The 5,823-nt window shown below is 43.1% G+C and overlaps 1 protein-coding gene across 2 annotated transcripts in view; it reads left to right on the forward strand.

Moving 5' to 3' along the window:
- Window positions 1-6: 6 nt before the first annotated feature.
- Qser1 (glutamine and serine rich 1) overlaps window positions 7-5,823 on the forward strand; it is a 68,004-nt gene continuing 62,187 nt past the window's right edge. For both annotated transcript variants that reach the window (XR_003378438.1, XM_005364064.3), the window contains exon 1: window positions 7-96. The gene's annotated coding sequence lies outside the window, so the exon portion shown is untranslated. The remainder of the gene's footprint in view (window positions 97-5,823) is intronic.

A 5,823-nucleotide genomic window follows, 5' to 3' on the forward strand; every position in this document is an offset into this window, starting at 1 on the left:
GCCCGCCGCCGCCCCCGCCTGGGCCTACGAAGCCCGGGTCCCGACCGCCGCCTCCAGCCCCGGTTGCAGCGGAAGCAGCCCCAGCCTCAAGGCCAGGTAGAGAGGGTGGGCTCGGGGTCTCACTGGGCCAGGAAAGGCCGCGGAGGCGCCGGGGCCTGTACCACCCCTCTCGGGGCCCGGGCCTGGTGGGGACTTTCGGGGAGCCTTTCATTGCTCTCAGGAGAGCCGGTGGACGACTCCTGGCGGGTGGTCCGGGCTGGGTGGGGGCACAAGGGGCAGGATTCGCGCCTGGGGCGGGTCGGAGCGGGAGGCTGAAGGGAAGGTGGGAGAGGAGGGGCTCAGTTACCCCTCGGTGGTGGATTCCCACTTGGTGAAGTTTAGGTGAACTCGGTTTCTGGGGAACCGGACTGACTCAGGGGGGAGGCCTAGCGGGGCATCGCAGAGCTCCGGGCAGTGACATTCCATTGTATTGGAACCTGGGTGGCCGATGATGTGTTGGGGGCCTTGACGTTGTAAAGGTGGGGGCGATGGCGGGGACGAGGCGCTGGACCGTGTTGCTGACACTGGGGGACCTGGGGTGGCTGGTCTGCAAGGGAACCCCCAGGGCGGGACGCGAACGCTGAGCAGGGGCTGGGTGACATATGTTTGCAGTGGTGGCTCTGTTCCACGCGTTCAAAGTTGCTCTTGGGTTTCCTCTCCTTTTAACAACGGCAGGAAGTCACGAATCCCACTCTTCTGTCTTGTGCGGGAAGGTGACTGTTGGGAAGCATTGAGGGCTGGTGGTCAGAGAAGGCTCTAAAGGTCGAAGACCCAAAAATACGTTTCTCCATCTCGGCTTCATTTTAGAGCGCTGGCGTTCAAGCGTCTTTGCTCCAGCATGGCCCAAGGACCCCAAAATGTGGGCTCCTGTTTGATATTTAAGTTCGCGGGAAATGTGTAGTACCACACTTTGAAACGGTCCCGTTCGAATGATAAGTGGAAGGCGTGGTCTGGTGTGGAGGTTTTGGGTGCCGGGTATTTTTAAAGCCGCCTCCCTTGAACAATACTGGATCTGGTAGGTGCCGCTTCTAATCCAAGAACAGGGGAATCCTGCCTTGCTAATTAACGACTTCATCCTCAGCTACCAACAGGGAGCTTCGAAGCCTCTATGAGCTCGCCAGGTTTCTAAATCATTTTGACGACACGAGTGAACTTTTTGTTTCACCCTACACAATATTCTAATTGTCTTTTTATTTTTATGAAAATGCTGCTTTCGTGATTTAGAATAGATGTGTAAAGAGTAGCTGGTCTTTGTCTTAGATTGTACCTTGGAATTATTCTGAAAGAATGAAACAAATCATGCTTCAACAAAAGGATAACAAACCTCAGAAAATCTTAGCCCTTTTGTTTGAAAAAGCCAGGATTTTTAACAAAGTGATTTTCCAGTTTTGAGCTAAATGGTGATATGCTGAGGTCTTTTAGAAATAACTCATAGTTTTGTGTTCTATGTAACTAAGCCATTTTGAAGGATTTTAGTACGGGTATTTGAACCTTGATTATTTTTGGTGGTAGGTTTTTTTTAATCATTTTACATAGAACATTTTCATTGTCTTTAACAATTTGCAAATTAACTTTCTCTTTAGTGAACAGCAATCATGTGCAATGTGTGGCATTTCTTAGCTCAAGTAAAAAACTGTTCTAATAGGCAAATAACACAGAAATGCTGCCTACTTATTGTCTGTTATTTCTTTGAGCAGAATACCTCCTAGGCAAGAAACAAAAACTGGCTGGTCATATTTTCCAAATGTTATCAAAGTTACCCAGAACGACTCCCCAAGCCTGTTTGAAAGCAAGTTTAAAAGACTTTTGTTATTATTTTTTAGATGTTAGTAGTACTTAAATGTAAACCCCTTCCTATTGCTTTAAAACATTTTTGGAGGGTTGTGGTCAGTTAAATTATAGCCTACAAAAAGCAGGCTTTCCCCCTCCCCCACAAAACCTGCTTTGTTAACATGTTGTGTTAGGATCAGGCCATCTGTACAGGGCTGCTCACACTTCAAATTACTTTTCTTCAAATCAGGCAAATGTCCTCTTTGATTTCAGTTACACCAGAAGTACTGTATCTGTAATGTGCTTTCAGAGTCCTTAAAATATCAGGAAGCTTAATCATATTTTTACAACGTTTTAAAAAGTGTTTGATAATTCATGTATCAGTTGAATGTTTTTGTTTCCTTTTGTGCAGTTTCATTAGTGCTCACAAGTGAACACTAGCTGTGATGATGTGACATGGATGTTTATCCAGAAAGAATTAGCTTGTCTGCCACCTTATTTCCTGTACTTATTCAGAAACTGACAGATGGTAATGGCATTCACTTGTTACTGACATGGGATTTAACATCCTACTTTATGTCTTTGCTTCCTCCTAAAAATGCGTTTTCATGACTCAGTATGAAGGTGCCTGGGAAATCATGAGTTTGGAACAATATTTTCTTTGATACAGCAGCTCCATTGGATTTTTTTAAATTTTGGGGTTGTGTGTGTGTGTGTGTTTTGGCTACTGTTCTTGACTTTTTGAGACAAAGCTGTCCTGGAACTCACTGTGTAGACCAGGCTGGTCTCAAACTCACAAAGATCTGCCTGCTTCTGCCTCCTGAGTACTAGGATTAAAGGTGTGCACCACCACTGCTGGAACTCCAGGTTTTTTGTTTTTGTTTAAAAAAATTTATGGAGAGGATTTTGAACCCTAAATGTTTCTAAAGTAACATTTGATAACTACTTGTGTATTTTGGCAATAGGTCTTATACATTTCGGGTTGTTTGCGACCCTCAGTTTCAGAAACCAAATGAACATATCCTTTGCCTATCGTCACGACCTTTTGGGGGTTGTTTGCTTTTGTGTTTTCAATGGTCAATATGGATGCTTTAAGGGAGAATAAGTTGAAGGGGGTAAGAAAAAGTCTAATCTGCCTTTAAATTAGGGAGCTTTATAAACCATGTAAGTGAAAGATAGGAGCTTGTATCAGCCCAGAATGGAGACGAGGAGTGAAGATGTATTTAACAGCAGCAAGGCTAGACAGGCATGGAAACCTATAATCCTAGTAGAAAGGAGGTTTGCTCTGAGTTCAAGACCAGCCTGGTTTACAATGTCAGCCCCACAAAAGTCAATAAGGTTTCGTGACAACACACAGAACTCCTGGGTTTCTGGACTGAGCTACTAGATGGCTGGAGGTGTGGACAAAGATGAGTCTGTAAGGAGAAATAGAGGTGAGATGGGTGTGAAACTGAGCTCATCATTAAATGACCTTTACATAGTCAAGTAAAAGGTCAGAGAGATAGTGGAATAAGTGATTAGGTTCTCACAGGAGGTTTGAACTGAAAACAAATAAGGTCATCTCCTTTGAGATGGCATTTAAAAACACATCAGTCCCGGGCTTTGAGTAAACAAGAGGGATTAGTTAGAAGAGGAATTAAAAACTAGTCAAGAACAAGGAAAAGCTCTGCGCCAGAGATGATGAAGGAGAACCAGGAAAGTGCAATGCAATTGAAAGAATGTTCAGTCTATAGCAAAAGGACAGTGAAATAGGATATTGGTGTTTGTTTGCTAGATCAAATCATGAAAACTAATGTAACTGTCCTGTGAGTGAGTGGTGCCATTAGACTCACCATGCAGCATCACAGTATAACCGCTAAACAGACAGTCAAAACTCAGTGCCCAAGATTAAATCTCAGCCTCATCACCTAGAAGCTTTGTGACTGCAGATGTGTCTGTGCCTTAGTTTCCTTGTCCATAAAAGGAAAATGGAAAGAATACATACTCTAGGCTGGACAGATGGCTCAGCAGCGAAGGGCATTTGCTACTCTTGCAGAGGACCCAGGTTTGACTCAGTTCTCACCACCACCCACATGGCTGCTCACAGATCTGTAATTCCAGTTCCAGGAGATTTTGATGCTCTTCTCTGGGGGCACCGTACATCCATGTGATGCAGGTAAAACACTCATACACATAAAACTGTATTTTAGGAAAACCTGTTGCAAAGGATTTTTGTATAAAACAAATAATTATGTGTGGCTTAGATCAGTGGCTAATACAAATTAATTGCTCATGAAATAAATGGCATCAATAGCACTAATACTGTTTCCATGAGTTAATAGTTTTTAACTCTAATAGCAGAAAGATTGATTGAAATAACCTTTTGTTAATTTGGGATTGTCTTTTCTTATAAATTGTGCTCTTGTAAGAGCTTTTGAAAACTTGAAGGACCCTCTAGCTTTAAGAGTTTAGTCTGAACAGTCGAGAGACAGAGCCAGCCTGGTCTACAGAACACATTCCAGAACAACCAGGGCTACACAGGGAAACCTTAAGACTCACTCAGAGGCTGGCCATGTAGTTCAGTGAGTAGCTCGCTTGCCTAGCATGCTGTAGGCCTTGGGTTTAATCCCCAGTACCACATAAAAACCTCAAATGGTGACTGTGTGGGTAAGGTGGGAGTTGTAGTGAACAGTGTAGGTGTATCTCAGTCCCCTTTCTCCCTGTAGCAGCGACCAAGGTGAAGGGTTTGGATGTTTGTAGTTATTTCAGTATAAGGATATGGGCCACTGCTTGCCTTTATATTTCCTTGCTGTGTTCTCTGTAGTGAGTACTAAAGTATGTCTGCCATAGCGTACATGTTTGGTAACTGAGTACCTGATAGATATGAAGTAATGTCGCCTTTATTGTCAAATATATTTCTTTAGTGAAAGCTCAAGAAATCTTGAGCTAAATAAGTAGCATGCATTTATTCATTCATTAAATTGTACCAAGTATCTGAGTTCAAAATATTAGACCAAGTTCTACAGGGTACTGCAGAAATAGGAAAGACACTATCCTGCCTCTTTAAAAAGCTTGTGATTTACAAGGGTGACAGGGTAATTAATATACTTGTTACTTCTCCGCTTCACTTCTAAATCCTGGTGTGAGCCGGGCCTTAGCGGTCCATCCTTCTTCTCTCTCCGCTCACTCAAGTTCAACTTGATATGAATGAGGTGACATTCAAAATTATATCTTTATTTCTGTACCTGGTGCCTGACACATCTTCATGTGGATATCAAATAGGCGTTTCTAACACAGTAATTCTAAAGATGATTATCTTTTCTATCTTAGTAAATGTTGTTACTGTTTACTATAATCTCCACAGAAGCTGTTGTAGTTTTTTTCTTTTGCTTTCTTTGCTTCTACTTTAGGCCCTCTAAATTTTGTTCTAATTATTTGTTGTGTGTGTGTGAGTGTTTTGCCTGCATGTATGTCTAAGCACCAGGTGCACGCACTGCTCTTACAGATCGGAAGAGGTCTAGGATCCCTTAGAACTGGAGTTACAGATGGTTGTGAGTCATCATATGGGTACTGGGAATTAAACCCAGGTCTTCTACAATAGCAGCCACTGCTTTTAACCTCTGAGCCATCTCTTCAGCCCCATTCCACATTTTGTTAGTCTGTCAGTGTGTGAAGTCTCTGGTTAAGTGTGTCATTGTAGGAGGGAGACTATACAATGGTATGTTTCATTTGGGGGGCTCACCAGCGTTATACTACCATGGAGTGAGCACTGTATTTTAGGAGCTTTAGAATTTATTCTCTGTAAAGATTAGGACATTTTAGAGAAGGATGATGGTGTGAATGAGTTGGCTTTTGTTTTTAACAGTTTATTTTTATTTATGTGTATATATCTCTACAAATGTATGCCACTTGTGAGTGCTGGACCATGAACTCTAGTCCTCTGGAAGAGCAGCAAGTGCTCTTAAGTTTGAGCTGTCTTTCCAGCCTCAACCCCCACTCCCACCAAATTTAAACAAATCCTGCTGGCGCTCGCGC

The sequence above is a fragment of the Microtus ochrogaster genome (assembly GCF_000317375.1).
Source record: "Microtus ochrogaster isolate Prairie Vole_2 chromosome 14 unlocalized genomic scaffold, MicOch1.0 chr14_random_1, whole genome shotgun sequence".
Taxonomy (NCBI): domain Eukaryota; kingdom Metazoa; phylum Chordata; class Mammalia; order Rodentia; family Cricetidae; genus Microtus; species Microtus ochrogaster.